Genomic DNA, 17,018 nt, shown 5'->3' with positions numbered 1-17,018 from the left:
CCCCCCGCAGAGCCCCGCTTGCTCCCTGGAGAGAAGGCAGCAGTGTGGTGCTGGGTGTGTTGGGTGACCCAGTTTGGGGACGGGGGTTTAGGAGCACTTTATGGCTCGCTGTTGACCTTTGCTTCTTTGAAAGCATCTGCAAGGTGCGAGGTCGGCACCGATGCCGGCGAACTCCTCCGGACCCGGTGAAACACGGGGCTGGGTGCTCTCGGCAGGCAGAGCGGCTCGAGAGGAATGCCTGTAGGACGGCTCTTTTTAAACAATTAAGAGCTTCTCCAGCTCATTTCCTTCCATGCCCTCGCAGAGGAAATCAGCTTAATTAGCAGGCTTAGTGAATAATTAATTTTCTCAAATTTTTTTGATAGCTTTGTTAAAGTGAGAAGAGGGCTCGAGCTGCCCCGGTAAGGCACAAGCTGCTGCCGAGCGGCTCCCGGCACTGCCGCAGCTCTGCCTGCTAGCCGGTGCCCGCAGACCCCGAGATCCATTTGCTTCTTTATGGGTGGTGGAAACAACCAAAAAATGGCGTGAGAAGGGACCAGTGGCACGGAGCTGTTTTCCAAGCGGTTTTTCCATCGCTGGCATCCCATGGAGATAAATGCAGCGTATCGATGCCCTAGCAGAGCATGGAGGTGTGGCTCTAAATCCTGCTGCCCCCCTTGATTAACCAGTTTATAGAGAGGGGTTTGAGGCTCCCTAGCCCTAAAAATCAGGTTTATTTTCAGCTTTGTCTCTCTGCTTTTAATAACAGGAGGGTCTGCTGTTGTTTAGACCTGAGCGGAGAGACTTTAATTACTACTTCTGTGCCGAGAAGGATGTAAATATGGACTCGGGGAAGCAGCGAGGGTTATTAAAGCGAAAAGGCTATAATTGCTGTGCCCCTCCCTCTCCATCAGGTTTTCCTCTCTCTCTGGTTTGGAGAGGACCGGCTGATCCAGTCGGGCTGTCTCTGGCCATGGGTTACAGGCTCTCCCCGGGGAGCCCGCTGGCAGGGAGGGGACATATCCAGCCAGCACCCACCCGAGTTAGGGCTTCTATCAGCCCAGCCCATGGCAAGGAGGGAATCGCCTTTATCCAGGCAGGAAAACGCCTTAGGATCCCTGGGTTTTGGCATGGCCACCCAGAGATGTTTGCAGTTTGAAGAGCAGGGCAAGCATTTTGGGTGGGTTTTCCTTGGGGAGATCCTTTTGCAGTTAAAGAGACTCCCAGCCCAGCTGTAAACAGCCTCTCTTGGATGCAAACAGTCCCATGTCTTTTTTTTTTTTAAACTTGTATCTTTGATTTCATTTAATAATGGATGAATTATCAGAAATATGTGCTGGCAGGGAGCCCGGGTTTTGTCAGGAGGCGAAAGGCTTCAGTAATGCATTGGTTGAAAATATTTAAAAAAAAAAAAAGAGAGCGAGGACAAATTAAAAAAAAAAGAAAGTTTGTGCCAAAGTCTCTGGGGGTGGGAAAAAAATCAACTCGACTGCAGAACTTTCTTTCCTCTCTCTTTTTCTTCGTGCCTGTGCAGCGGGTAGGACTCCTCTCACCTAACTCAGCCGTCTCAAACAGCACAGCCTCAGCGAGGGGAGATGGGAGCTGTGCCCCCCCTTAGGAGCCCCATCTCCTCCGAAAACTCCGGCACAGCCCCTCGGAAAGGGGGGTGCAGAGAGGTGACGCCCCGCCAGCCTTGGGCAATGCTCTCGATCGCGTCTAAACCTGCACCCCTCTCCTTGCCACGCACCCAAAGAGCGCATCCCCCTGCCGTGCCCCCCCCCGGGGCAGCACCCTGGGGAGCAGGGAATGGGTGACAAGGGGGACCTTCACCCCACGGCCGGAGCCTGTGGGGTGAAGCAATCGCACCCAGTCATCGGGTAGGAACGAGGCGAAGCCGGGGCGCACGGGAGCGGAGGGGAAGGCTGTGCCTCCCCGCCGGCGTGCGCCGACACGCCGGGCGGCACCGGTGCTGCCTCCCTGCCGGGGTCCCTGCTCCGTAAGGCGGGCAGGGTTCGATCCATCCCTTCAAAGCCATCCCTTTGGTCATCCCGCTGGCTCTGGATGCGCTTGCCGAGCTTCGGGGTTAGAGTTTGGGATCCCCGCGCTGGTGGCAACGTCGTCTTCTCCCACGGTGGCGGTGGCTTTGGTTGTGCAGAGGGGGCATTTCCCACCCGCCCCGCACTTGGCCAGTTTTAAGGTGAAAATAGGGAGACAGGGAGTTGCATCTAAAAAGCCTGGCTCCATCCGAGCTGCTTGCTCCCGCCGGCGAATCTGGCTTCGTTTCCCTCGAGAAAGCGATTTCTTTCCTGCGAAGAAAGCGGCGCCTGTGCGAGGCAGGCCCCCGCGGGGATGCTCGGGCCCCGGCAGGTCTGGGTTCGGTGCCCGCAGCCTGGCCGCGTGGCCGGGGCAGGAGATGAGCCCACGCCAGATTTCAACCCACTCTTTGCAGACTGAGTCAGAGTGAGTCAGCCCTCTGGATTGCTCTCCTGCTGCCCCCGAGCCAACCCAGCACATTTATTAGTTAATTAGTTTTCATTTCCTCCTCCTCTCCTTCCTTCCCTTTGCAGCGAGCCCTCTCCCCCATCTCGCCTGCCCCTCTCTCAAAGCAATGAGGCAAAGCAAACCCTCGTGCTCTGGGGACCTCCACCCCATAAGCATCCCCTCCCAAAAACATCACCCTTGAGCTTGGCTTCCCACAAATGTGCCCTGGGACACTGGTTCTTGGTCCCCTGTCCATGCGGTGGGTGGCAGGAGGGATCCATGCTGCTCCCAGCAAGAGATCCCGGGGTCTCTGCCAGCCTTTCCCCTCATAAGACCTACTTTTGGCCCTTCAAAGAGCCCCAACGATGTTGGATTTTAGCTTGTTTTTCTGGGTATTATTTTCTGGCCATTATTTTCTGGCCCTTCCCAGCACACCCATTTTCCAGCACAAGGATGCTGGCTGAGGAGCCGGTGTGCCCCGTGATACAGGAAAGGTGCAGGCTGTTATTTTGGCATCCCGATGAGTTATTAGCAGAGACAGACGTGTGTTAAGGATTGCAGGGAAGAGGAGGAATGCTCAGTGGCTTTGCAAACAGCTTGTCCCCAGGGCTGGTTTCGCTCTGTATTCACACTATTCTCTGCTTTCTGGAGGTTTTATCCCTAGGGAAGTGACCAAGCCGGGCTGTCACCCACGTGCTGGGTCCCACAGACTGGGCAGGAGTCTGGCTGAGCCCTGCACATTGGCCAGCCTCGTCCTCTCCGCCAAAACCTGGGCTTTAGCTAAAAACCTGATAAAAGCCAGGGTTGGCTAAAAAAACCTGCAATCTCGCTCCGGCTGCTGGAGGAGTCTGTCCCCTCCAGGGAAGGGGATGCGGATGGGGAAGGGCATGGGTATAGGGATGGGAATGGGGATGGGGACTGGAACAGGGATAGGAATGGGGATGGGCAAGGAGATGGGGAAGAAGAAGGGGATGGGGAAAGGGAAAGGGAGCACCCTCCTGCCTGCGGTGCACAGGCTGCCCGCAGTCCTGCCTGCTCGCCGGCTCATCCAGCTCAGCTAATAAGCAGGTTAGCTGTGCTTCGGCTTCCCCGCCTGGGTGGGGAGGATTTTTCCAGTGCCGAGGGTTTGCAACTGAGGCATAAGAAAGCAGATGGGAACAAGCAGGTAATTTTTATCCCCATGAACTAAGCAATGTCATTTCACTTGGAAAATGCATGCATTTTCCTGCCGTTTCCCCCCTGCCTTTCATTCTTCTCCATCTTGTTCCAAGCTACAAGAGGGAAGGAGAGACCTGCAGGAGTTGGGCAGTTTTAATGGTGCATGCTACATCTGATAGGTAATTGGGTCTGTCTCTATCTCATCTTGGGTAGAAAAATCTCAGTTTCTTTGGCTTTGCTGATTAAAGTTTAATTACCTTGAATGCAAACGATTTATCAAAGGAACACAGATTATCTTTTTTTTTAAGAAGTTCACGTATAGCCTGGGAAGCAAAGTGTTTATCGAGTTTTCGTCTGAGGAGGGTCTGTGCCTTGTAAGGCAAAGCGTTTGGGCAGAGACAGGGAAAAAAATACCTTTGCTTTTCCCCAAATAGCTTCTCCCCCCGAGCACTTGACAGCATTGTGCAGCCAATTTTACGAGTGAGTTTCATTTTCCTGGTCTCTGAGTTTGCAAACCTATCGCTGGGAATTGCCCAGACTGGGAAAAAATGGGGCCTTTGCTGGTTTGCCATGTTCTTTGTGTAAGCTCATATGCCGGGAGATCTGATTGCAAAACCAGTCCCAGAGTCAGGGAGGCAAAAGTGCAGGTGTTCACACTGCACTCGGCGTGCCTCTTCTCTTTTTTTGGGTGGTGGTTTCATTTCTTTATCTTGCTTATCTTTCTTAAAGATGCCTCTTTAAGCCCTGAGCAAGACTTGCTGGGCAGCCAGCAGCGTTAGCAGGGCTGATGCAAACTATCTGCTCCTCCAAAATTAAAGGGAATGGCAATGCTGGAGCTCAATTTTGAGCATAGGAAAGTAGCCTGTGCTACGAAAGAGCACCTCAGCTTTGCATGCCGGTGAACTTAAAGCAGCTAAATGGCTAAGCATTGCTGAGCAGGGGTCGTTACCCGCCGTGGCTTTTACTTACTGCAAGCCCAGGGACCCCAATGCCACAGCTGGTCCCACGAGGACGGGACTTTGAAGATGGAGGGGAAAGGACCGCTCCGTACAATGCTCCCCATTAAAGCCCTTGGAAATAGAAAACAAAATAAATGACGCTGTGTTTCCTAGCCCTTCCCCAAAAACCCCATGTGCAGCATTTCCAAAGCCGCCGGAGGACACCAGGTTGTCCAACTTCTCCCCAGCCTCTTGCAGCCGGGCACGGGTACGAGACGCTCGGGGGAAACCGAACCTCGCTGCTAACCGCAACCCGGGGAACGCGGGCCGTGGACGCGGCTCATCCCCAGCGCCGTGCCTCGGGCACGGCACCGACCGGGCGAGGGGCGGCCGGGCAGCCTGGCCCCCAGGAACCAGACGCTCCCAACAGCAGATAAAAGGGACGGCGCTGGCTGCCTGCCCGTGGAAAGTCCCAGCTCGCTCCTCCTCGCCGCCCAATCTTCTCACCTCGAGCTGTTTGCAGTCGTCTTCTCTCCGATTAGCATAAGCAAAGCTAAACTGGCTGGATGCTGTCCGCAAGCTCTTTTTCGATTGCGCTAAGCTGTTGCTCCTATTGGTATTTGAGGCTATTTTTAATGCTCTTTCCTACTCCGCCGTGCAACCTAAAGCATTACCAGCAGTGACGAGGCCAGCCCGGCACGTCTCGGCTGCCTGCATGGGCAGACAGACGCGTTCCCAGTGGCCTTTCATCAGCCGGGCAGCGGCAGCATCGCTGCCAGCAGGCTCAGCCCTGCCTCGCAGCCATCACCCGGCGCTGGGTCAGCCGTGGAAACTCCCGTGCCAGCGATCCCCTGGGCTGGCGACTCGCGCTAGGTGCTGCGGGAAGGATTACCTGCTTTTGCATCCCCAAACACCCGCTTTTCTAGCTCATAGCAAAAAAATATACAATCCAAGCCCCAAAACACTTAGAAGCAAATGCAAAGGCATTAAAAAATCAATCTGCAGAACGTTCATAACCCGTTTGCATAATGCAATGATATTATTAATTGCCAATTAGTTGTCAAACAGGACTAATGGCACCCGGTGCGGGTAGAGCAAATGCAGCCGGTCCTCTGCAGCTGGAAAAACACCCGGCGCTGTGTAATTAAATGTCTTCTCCATGCTCACCCCACCCGGCTGGCCCGGGCACTGCTGCGGGAAGCTTCCCACGCCACTGGGATGGGGCAGCGCTGGGATGGGGCAGCGCCAGGATGTGATGCTGCTGGTCCTACAGGACCGTCATCCTTTCCCAGTGTCGTTGGGATGGCCGAGGATGAATGCATCTCTCTCCATCGCATGCGGCGAGCGAGCTGGTGTGGGTCAGGAAGGAGCAGCGCAGGCTCGGGTGCTGGTAGGAGAGCTTTGAGCAATCGCTGCGGAGGGTAATTGGGGTGTCTGATGGACAGGGGAAGGAGGAGGTGCGGTATTGGCTTAGGCTGGGTGTGAAGCCCAATGCAAAGGAGGGCAGGCCTGGTATTTTTTCATGCAACAGCTTAAGATCCAGCCCTGCCATAAACACAAACAGGGGAATGTGATAAAGCATCCGATCCTGCTCCGCAGGTAGGGTTGTTTGCTGAGCTCGGTGGTGGAGAAATGGAAAAGACCTTTTCTGCCTTGGAAACTGGCCTGATTATACCTGAAAAATAGGGATTTATCCTTGGAAAAATATACCGTAAGCATTTTCTCTGCTTTGTTTAGCTGATCACCTATTAGGATCGCTGGCGGGGCCGGTACACATCTGCAGCAGCGTCCCATACCCCTGAAGAGCTAAGAAAGCTTCAGCCAAGGGACATAGCGCTTCTTGGCCATGCTGTAAAAAGGGGAAAATCCCCACCGTGGGCGAGGGCTGCTCCCCCCCGGGCTGGGGGTCCCAGCACGGGAAGGACTGTCCTGTCCCAGCCCCCAGCACCGGTACCAGCACGAAAAGGCTCTTCTTGAAACCTGAAAGCTGGCGCGGGGGCTCTGATGGATCTGATGGAGCCTGGCCCGGGGACACCCACAGCCTCCTGGCACCCACGGTCCCCACCGGCCCGGCTGGTCGTCCTGGCACAGCCGCCGGCACAGCCCGGGGGTGCAGCCGGTGCCGGGCACAGGGGGTCCCGGCTGCTCCGGAGGATGCTGCGGCTGCCGCTGTTTCCTTACATACAGAGCGTATCATTTGGGGCTTTCTGATATTTTTAGTTTTATTATCAAGGGCTTCTTGGTTTGTGGGTGGCGAGCCGGAGCAGCTGGTATCAGGGTAGCCCTGGGGACGCCCAGGCTCGCTGGAGCACCGCAGTGCTGGTTAAAGCCATCGTGCCCTGTTCTCACAGGCCAAATCCTTCCCTTCTTCAAGTTTAATCATGGAAATGGTGGGGAAGGCAAAGCTGAGAGAGGGGCTGTGCATGGGACAGCCATCCTACCCTACAGCCCCGGGGCCGAGCCAAGGGATGAGGGTCCCAGCAATGGTGTGCAGGGGAGCTGGGAGGAATCGGTGACTATCTAATTAAGCTAGGAAAGGACCAGCCTAAACCAGAGACCGAAGGAGATGCTGTTTCACATAACGTGGCCGCAAGCTGCAGTCTGGGCTGCAGGATGCTCGGGTGCGTGCAGGCTCCCAGCCCACCTCCAGCCCTTCCCGGGGGCGAGCCCCCCAGCTCCAGCCAGCACCGCTGCCCGATACCGGGATGGGGACCGGGATGCCCTGTCCATGGGAATGCAAAGCCACCCGCCGACAGCCGGATCCAGGGCTCACAGACAGCCTGCTGCCTGCGTCGGCAGCACCGCTTCGGCTCTGCAGATGTAAAGTGCCAGGTCAGCACAGAGTTCCAATTATTAATTAGGCTACGGGGCAGCGCAGCATCTCGCTGATCACCGGCAGCCTAAAGAGAGCTGCCACAAGTGTGTGCTGAAGGGTCTGCGTAAATCAGGAGGAGGGGGATGCGCTGCCTTGCCAAATGCAATGGCAGGAGGGGAGCTGGCGTGGGGGGGCTCAGTTAGCCAGGACGGCTGTGCTTGGGGGGCACCCCCTTCTCTTGTAAAGCACCGAAATGAATGAACCCCATCCGAGTGAGGGGTCTAAGGGCTGCGTTTGCAGAAGGGAGGGTGCAAAGTGGGTGCCTTGCACCAGGAACGAGCGTGGCTGGAGATGAAGGAGGTGTCTGTGCCGCCTGCTCCGGGCTTTGGAGCAGGACGGGGTGTGGGGGTCAGCGGGATGGGGGTTATTGGGTGGGATAAAGCAGGGGGACCCCGGTCCCTCTGCTCCACGTTGGAGGGGACGGCATCGAGAACATGGCAGGCGAACACCGGGAGAGCTGAGCTCGCCCGTGGGGGTACGCACCCACAACCCGGGCAGGTTCCCCGCAGGTTTTAGGAGCCTGCTTAGCTGAGTTAGAAAAGCTCCAATATTTCATAGGTGCAAGAGGGCAGGTGCTGGGACAGAGCCAGTGTCCCAGCTGGGGTGCCTGGGTCCCCACGGTGCCAGCCCAGCCCCAGGGTCAAGCAGTGTTGGGGTGCAAACAGCAGCTTTGCCACAGCCTGGGGTGTGAAGGATGGGGTGGGAAATCAGCTTAACCCTGTTTTTCTGTTATACTTTGAAAAAATATATCTATATTCCAGCATGCTTTCCCCTGCCAGGCCACGGCCCCTGGTCCAGCTCGGTGGGTGCTTGGTGGGCAGAAACCCCCTCCTGCGGTCGCTCCCCGAGGGTGTCCCTGGCCTCAGAGATGTGATGGCATTCTAATATTAATGCCCTGCTTTCCTCTCCTGCTCTTAGCTCTGAAGCTGAAAGCTCTTCTCCAAAAAGCCAAAAAAAGGAAAAATACGCTAATCCTAAATACAGCAAGTGCTGACAAAGCAATCGGAGCCGGCAGCGATGCTCAAAGCAGGGTTTCGGTGAGGGTGACAGTATTATTTCCCAGTCCTTTCCTGGGATGCCCACAGCATCCTTCACCCATTTGCCTTTGTTTGGGTAAGGCCTTGGGCAAAGAAATGTTGGCATGGGGCAGGGTTGTGCAAACATGAGCTGTGGCAGGGCCGAATGAGAAACACCTGGGATTTCTCCCCCACTGCCTGTCACTGGCTTTCAGGCACTTTATTTTTAGTATTTTCTTAAAAAAAAAAAAGTTCGTTGGAAATAAGTGCCCTGGGGTGCAGAGGCTCTGTGCACGCTGGCACGGTGGGAACCGCCGTAATCCCCATCCCTACCTCCAGCTCCTGGGATGGATGAGAGTCAGGGCACTGCATTTCATGCCCCTGCATTAATGGGTGTCAGTGCTCTACTCTAAACCTGTATTTCCCAGGGCTTTATATCTGGATCATAAAAATTCAGAGAAGGGGGGAAGAAAAAAAAATTACATAAAAGGAGGTAGTAGCCACAGCTGCTTTTGCTTTATTGTGCTCACATAGCTCATAAACAGCTTGGGTTTGCAAAGTGGAGAGCACCCGGGCCAGTGGCACGGTGCCGGCTCCTGCCGCTGCCCTGGGGTGTTTGCGGTGGGAACCCGGCTGCGTGCAGCACCCCCAAAACCTCCTGGGGATTTTTAGGGTGTCATGAAAATGTGAGCATGCGTGAGAGCAGATCAGGGTGTTGCTGATCGGGGCTTGCACTGATAACGCCCTGCCTGGGGGCACGGGTGCTGCGGTGCAAATACCCCCTCCACCGGGCACGTAGGTGAGGGCTGCAGCACCCGCTTTTGGGGTGGGACCCCAAAAAAGGGTTGGGGGGGCTGGGGCATTTTTGGGGTGGCCCAGCTGGGTCCCCAAAGCCGCGGTTCCTCCCTCCCATCCCGTGCTGGCTCCCGGGCACAGACTCGGGGAAGGGTGAGCCGGCTCTTTCCCTCCCAGTTTGCTTTAATGAAACCAGCGCCTGGGTTCCCAGCGAGCACCCCGGCTTCCTCCAGCCCAGGGGCCACCGGGAGCCCCAGGGAGTTCTCAGGGGTCTGAAAACCGAGCAAACTCCCTCCTGGAGATGTGGGACCCTGGGCTGGGGGTCAGCATTGGGTCCGCTCCTCTATCCCTGGGATGCTGGGGCACCCACAGCACCCAACGGTGGGTAGCCTGGGCAATGCGTTCACCCCGGGGCCTCCCATCCACGCCAGCCGATGCTGGAGGAATCCGGGATGAAAACCATCTGGTTCTTCCCGAGCAGGCTGGTCCCCAGCACTTCCTCGAGCCCGACCCGGCCTCGGTGCCCCCCCGACCCATCCGAGTACCCCAGCCCTGCCTGCGCCTGCCTTCCCACGCCTCCCTGGGGGGTCTTCGCCGGCTTCCCGAGGGGTACGTGCTCTTTGGGACAGAATAACCACGCCGGGTGGAAAGCTGGGGTTGATCATTTTGGCGTGGGGCCGTGCTTGCGCCTGACTCACCATTTAAACATGTTCTTTTCTTTGTGCGATTAATTGGGAGTCGCATGCGCGAGCTGGCAGGGGAAACCCGCGGCGGGACGGAGACCGCACAGCTGCCGCTTCCCGGGGAAATGGCGTGTCTGGGAAATGTTTCCACTGAAAATCGCCCTTAAAACCAAAACAAAACGGTGCGTTCCTTGCTGCTGGTGCTGCAGAGAAGGGAGGGAGGGCAGCGGGTGCTGGAAGCGCTGCTCTGATCTCAGGCACCCTCCGCCTTGACACCGGGCGATGGTCTGGCGGCAGCATCACGCCGAGAAATTCGGCAGCCGGTAATTGAAAAAGTGACACCGCCGTCCTCCAGGCACCCCACACACCTCTGCCAGGGTGACGAGCCCCCCCCTTGGACCCCAAAGCAGCCCTTTGTGCTGGAGGGGGGTGTGTGTACCCCGAAACTGGGGGCTTGGGGAGCCCGCGGGCTGGGAGAGCTTGGCTGGTGGTGGCCGGGATCCCGGCACGCTGGCACGAGCTGCCTGCAAAATAGAGCGATGTGGGTATTGGCAGGGGAGATGCCAGCTGCAGGCACTGGGGAAATGCTGAGTTCCCTGGGCTTTACATACATATGTGTGTGCATACCTATATATATGTATATATACATATACACATGCATATGCACATGCATTCTCTGCAAAAGGAGCGACCCAAAACACTGCCGCGGCAAATACACTGAAATTATGCACTGCAGTCTTGCAACTCCTCCAATGCATTTGCTCACTTATCATAGATTTACCAGGACAGTCTCGAGCCTCTGATATTAATTCACAGCTAAATAAGTACGGAGATAAATAAAGTATCTGCTGCAACGGCAGTGAGATATTTGCAATCGGTGCCTAAAGCTGTGGGGTTTCAAGCCTTTTCTGGGAGAGGGGTCAGACGTGGTGCCCCCCTCCAGCTTCCCCCATGGGTGCTGGTGCACTTGGTGATGCCACCTCTCCGGTGAGATGTCCCGGGGAACCGGTCCGGGGCGCAAACAGCTCAGCCAAAGCCCGCGGTTGTTTCTGAGCTGGTGCTCAGCGCTGGTTCACCGTGCAGCCTCGCAAATGGCTTTTTTGGCCCCGGGGATGATGGAGCAGAGGGGGGTGTCCTTGGGGTGCAGGTGGGGGTAGGATGGAGCGAGGGAGGGGGGGAAGGAGAGGCACCGGGTGGAGGGGGGAGAAAAAAGGAGGTGGCCAGAGCGAAGGGACACGGGGCTGTGGGGACCCCAGCAATGTGCTCGGGGAGCTCGGCTGCAGCAGGCTGCGTCCTGCGTGCCATTAATTAAACACAAAGGGATTAAGAAGCTATTCGTGGGAGCCCGGTAGCTAAATATTAGCCAAGCTATGAGTCCTCGTGGAGGCCTGCTCAGTCCATTGCTTAAAAATCAATTTGCGTTTTGGTCGGGCATTTAAAGGATGCTGCGGCTGCTTCAAAAAGCAGACCAATTGCACAAATCCTGCCCTGCACCGCCAGCACCTTTGGAACCCTTTGTGCGAGGTGCCCGGTACGGTCCAGCGCCAACACCCCAGCACCTCGCGGGTGCCGGTGCTCGCGGGGACGGTTTTAGGCTGTGCCGGCCGCTGTGCCGGTGACCCCGGTGGGAAGCGGTTCCCAGTCCCGGCTCCAGCAGCCGCTGGATGGTTTTCATCCCCCCTCCCCGTGACGCGGAGCCCTGGCAAGGGCTGTTTGCACCAGCCCCGTAACCCCTCGTGGTGGAAGAGCGGGGTTAGGTGGATGTCCCCGGCTACCCCGGGATCCTCGAGCACGGCGGGAGGAGGGATGCTCGGGATGAGCCCGTCTGTGCCGGCGGGGTGCGAGGGGGCTCTGCTTTGCTCCTGCCTCGTGCCCACCGGCACCGCGTGGGCTCCCGGCCCCTCTCCCCCCTTGGCGTCCGTCTGTCCCCCCGCCGAGCGGAGCGCTGACCTTGGCTGGGGCCGCTGGGAAGCCCCGGCAGCACAAACAGCACTTCACAGCGGCGGTAAATCATTGATAGATGGGTGATGGATACATCGGGCCACGGCCAAGCTCCTCGCTGCCTCGGGTTCCCTGGGGTGCTTTGTCCCTGGGGCTGGCAGAGGCGGGGGAACGGACACGGGTGGCCTGGGTTGGCTTTTCCCTGCTGTAATCCTGCGTATTTACAAAGCGTGAAGCCAGAGTCCTGGTTCCCTGGGCAAAAAGGTGCCCACCTGCACCCCTGGCTCTCCATCCTCCCTGGGGATACGGGGGAACGTCATCCACTTTGCAATGCACGCCTGAAACCTGTGCTGGCAGCAGGCAGCTGCGGGTTGTTTTAAACCATCCCGTGCAAAGAAAAGCATCTCCCCGGCGTGCCGGGGCAGCCCCTGGCACGGCGCTGGGGATTCAGGTGACGCTGAGCCCGCACTGCCCCATGCAACGGGGCCTTTCGTGTCCTCCTGCACTGGCGTTGTGGCTGGTTTAAATATATTTATGGCGAAAGCCTAATCTAACCGTCGGCTTAGAGCACGAGGGTGCAACTGGAGTCACTCCAGCGGAGGAAGCACGTTGGAGGATCTCCAGTTCCCCCAGTGCGAATGGGAGGCTGGTCCGTGACCCCTCGTGCACAATTCATTCCCGATGTCGCTTTCTCCTTCCCTCTGCTCCCGGATCAGGTTTGCAGCGAAACGTGCGGCTTCGTAACTCCGTTCCTGGAGTTTGCCCTGCTGAGAGGTTAGCTGGCTTCTGCAAGCTCATAATCAAAACCCGCTGGCCAAGGGCTGCGATGGAAAGCACGTGCGCGCCGGTGAGCACCGAGCGGGGAACCGGATTGCCGGGCTGCCGGGGGTGGGATGTGCAACACTCAAATTGCACAGATTGCAGTTATTTTTCAGCAGAGAAATCCACAGACCAGTTTTCCTCCCACCCCACCACCCTGCTGTGGATTCTCTGATGTCTCATAGCATTGGGGCTGCTGGCGACCCCCCCGGGGGGGGCCCTTGCTGGGATTTCTCTCCTGTTTCAGAGGACAGGAGCAGCCCTAAGACATCTGCCCCTCCATCAGATGTGACTGAAGTCAGCCGAGCAGCTCTGAAGCTCGCCGAGAGAAGCCGGCACACAGACGGGCTAAAAATATTCCCCCACTTCTGTGATCTTTCCTCCCCGTCTGCCCCTCCCCGCCGGCCGCTGCCTTTCCTGCTTTATAACACATTTCCACGGGCTTTTCAGCAGCTCCGGCAGGCTGAGAGCAAACCCTGGGAATAACCCCCACACCCAGAGCCCTCAAAAAGCCCCTTTAGGGCCCCAGAAAAGGGAAAGGATGGGGCAGCAGGGACGGGAAGGGGCGGCACGGGCTTTTCTACCGGGGGGCTGCAGAGACGCTGAGCGCAGCTTGTGTTTCGCCGTGCAATGGGCCAGGGGGGCTGCAGCAAAGCCAGACCTGCCCATCTCACCCCAGGTTTATCAATAACTTGGTGATAAAACCCAGCTCGGGGTCCCGGGTCGGGCGAGGAGCCGGGGGTCTGGTGGCGGGGAAGCGATTCCACCTTTCCATCCGGCCTTCCCGAGGAATCTCACAGGCTCTAATCGCATCTGGCTGCTGCAACTCGATGTTAAAGAGGATCCTGGGTTATAGGCAGCTGTAAATACTGTGGGGTAGATTAGCAGAATATACCGTATCAGCACTACTGGCGGAGCGGCAAGCAGGGGGGGATGCCTCCCCGCCGGGATGCACGCTTAGATTTTCTTGATGTTTCCAATACTTGTGTATTCAGGCTGGATTTTCTCTCTTTCCAGCCCCGTTTGACTTAGATCTCATGAAACCCCTTTTTATTTTCATCCTTGCTGACTTCCCAAGCAAAGAGAGGGGATAACAGGGTAAATAGAGAGGGAGATTTGGGGTTCTAGTTAAATATGCTAATACCCCCCCCCCCCTCCAACCCCAGCCAAAACCTGACGGCAGCACCCCCTCTGTGAGCATCCCTGGGACGGCCGGGGAGCTGGGGGTGGTTCTGCATTTCTGGCATTCCTGCTCCGGTGCCAACGGCTACGTGCCACCGCCGGCACGCTCGACGGGTCATCCCGCTCCCAGCCACCACCCGGGTACTGAGCTGGGGTGTCCCTGGGCCAAACCCCCCCCCCCCCCAGGAATCTCCCCCTTTCCCTGGGGCCAGCTGGGGATGCTTAGCACCATCCAGGGCTGGCTCCTGCGTGCTGGTTACCGGCTTTCCCAGCTCGCTGCCTAGTTCAACTGGGATGGACTGGAATGGATGGAGTTGGGGCTGTCGGGGGGGGGGTGGCTGTCCCGGGGGGGTCCATGCAGGCAAATAGCAAAGTGGGGCAGCATTAGGGCAAAAACCCTGAGGAGGGGTCCCGATGTGTGCCCAGGCATTTAATAATAAACCCAGTTAAAGTGGAGGCTTGATTATGTCTCTGTGAAGTGGGTATTTCTGGCCAAAAATCAGACAGCATTGTCCTAAAGGGCCCAGAAAACGCCGGAGGAAGCACCCGCTCCCCGGCACTCGGCTCTGTCCCTCCGTCCCGGTTGTTCCCATGCCGGGGGGGGACGCGTCCACCCCAGCCTGTATGGGGAGGGAGGAAGAACTTCCTTGGAAATCCCCCGTGAAATGCAAGAAACAGATCAAGGTCCAGCTCCTCGCTGGAGTTTATAGCAATGCGCCGGCTGTTGTGGCTCTGCGCCGGGGTTTCTTTATTTATTTTCTTCCCCTTATGGGCTGAGAAACCATCCCCAGCCCGAGCGCAGCCCGTTCACAGTAGCTGGGATTTGTTTTCCCGTCTGGTCCAGGGAAGAATTTTGAAATCTCAGCTGCAGCCAGAGCCGGGGCCCTGATGCCGTGCCAGCCGTCGTCAAACAGCGGTGACATCCCTGTCCCCAAACGCACCCCACAAGGCTCGCTGGCTGCCCTCCCGAAAGCCGAGCATCGCAGGCGGACACCGAAGTCCCCGTGCTGTTGGTCCAGGGTAAATTTTCCTAGCAGGACATGCTAAAAATCAGCCGGGTGGATGCTGAGCACCGACAGCAGCACGCCGTGGGTCGGCACAGCCCCAGGGAATTTGCAAATGATCCCCTAAAAGCGTCAGCCCTTGGGAAAGGGAGCTGGGTGCTGAGACCCGGATGGATTTAGTTGTTACTCTGTTGCTTTGTTTATAATTTTTATCCCATTAGCAAAATCATAGGGAAACTATGTATGAGATAAGAGAGCTCACCCGTTTGTGTGACCATCCCTGCCATTAACAATGCTGTTATTGAAATGCTGGGATGGAAGATACTCGGCTGGTGATAATGCAGGATCGCAGTGAACAGCTGCTATTTCCCGTCCTCTTAATATAAATATATCTAGTGCGAGAAAAATCTGTATATTTTATGTGAATGGTATTTTCAATCATAACCACAACACCTTTTTTTTTTTTTTGAGATACGCCTAGCAATGCAATTAGCTCAGTTAATCCTTGTCCAAAAAAAAAAACCAAAACCAAACCAGTTCCATTTATTACATTTTCCATCTGTGTTTCCGCTTCTTGGGACTTCGAGCAAGATTAATTCCAGAATTGTTAAAGAGAAATGTCACCGGAATTTTTGGGCTTTTCCTTTCACAAAGAGGAGAGGCAGACCGGACACTGGCTAACATCCATCTTTCCGAGCTCTCCCCACGTCGGACCCTGGGGCGGCTCATGGCGAGCGTGGCTTTTCCTGGCGACTCTCCTCCGGCCATGAAAGCATCTCACGTCGATACGAGACACGGCATTTCTCTTAGGCTATATAACAGCATTAGCATACGTGCCATCCACGTACATGTTTATATATCGCCTTGCTGGTATTCAAGAGCTCTTCCTGCTGCTTTATTTAGCCTCTGCGGCAAGGCAGGCGCTGCGTTACTGTATTTCTGTATTACACGAGGCCGGGGGGGTGCAAGCGATGGGGCAGGGGCCGTGCAGGACACGCTCAGCAGGACTGACTTGTCCTCAAGCGACGGGGCCGTGTCCCGCTCGCGCCCTTCCCGACCCCTAAAATATTTTACGAGTTGGACTAAATGAGCCGAACGGCAGCTCTGCCACGCGCTTGGCCCCTGCCTGGCTATCCCCCTGTGTTATCTGCGGGAGGGGTGTTTCCAGAGTGAATTTTGGGGAAAAAAAGACATTTCTGGCTGGGGTGGTGGTCCCTGCTCAGCCGCGATGCTGCCCGTGCCCTCGGCCGCGGTGACATTCGGCACGGGTGGCTTCGCAGGGACTCGGCACGACACAAGCAGGAGCGAGCTGCCGGGTGGAAACGCTTTCCAAATTTCCCATGGCACAGATAAGAGCACGAGAGCGAGCCCAAAGCCGAGGGTTTTCCAGCCCCGGCTCTGCCGAAAGCCAGGCTGGTTTTTTCCATGAGGAGAGCAGCGCATTGGATTCCCACTGCTGGTACCGCGCACTCGCATAATGTAATTACCCAGCACGATCTGTTGAGCTGCAAACAGATTTCAGAAATGAGTGTCAGAGTATTCGCAGCAGAGCTGCTCTTTATTTAGGTTTGGGAACAAGCGGCTGTTCTCTCCTGGAGCCTCGTAGAGACTGCGGGGGCAGAGCCGGCCTCGCAGGTCATCCCAAAAAATGCCTATAGACACTTAAAAGTGAGGAATAAATAACTACTCCGAAAACAATCTCACCAGATGGCACTTCTGAAGAAGGAGCGGCTCGGAGATGCTTTGCTGCTAATTTATGGTGCCGCCGCTGCTGCTGCTATTCCCGTCCTGGGTCACCTATGGAGAGAGATCCGTGTGTGCATTAGCTCCGTGACGTGCGCTGAGCGGCGGCTGGCCCTCGCAGGAATGAGCCCAACTCACCTTTGATCCGGCTGTCAGGACATCAGTGGGGGCTTTGGTGGGAACAGGATTTGGCCCTAATTCTGCTCCTGCCTCAACCCGACTCCTAAGTACCGGCTTAATATGCCGAAGGCAGAGCCGGGGCTGGGGATACTGGGCTGGGTGCAGGGGGTGCTTGGAGTCCCCTCTCCAGGGATGCTGGGGTCCCCACGGGGGACGTGTGAGTCCCTTCCACGGGAGATGCCCACGTCCCGTCCCGTCCCCGGAGGGTGCTCGGCTCCTCTCCC

This window comes from Harpia harpyja, chromosome 3 (assembly GCF_026419915.1).
Source record: "Harpia harpyja isolate bHarHar1 chromosome 3, bHarHar1 primary haplotype, whole genome shotgun sequence".
NCBI classification, from domain to species: domain Eukaryota; kingdom Metazoa; phylum Chordata; class Aves; order Accipitriformes; family Accipitridae; genus Harpia; species Harpia harpyja.
The sequence above is the reverse complement of the archived record's forward strand: the minus strand, read 5'-3'. Positions refer to the sequence as shown.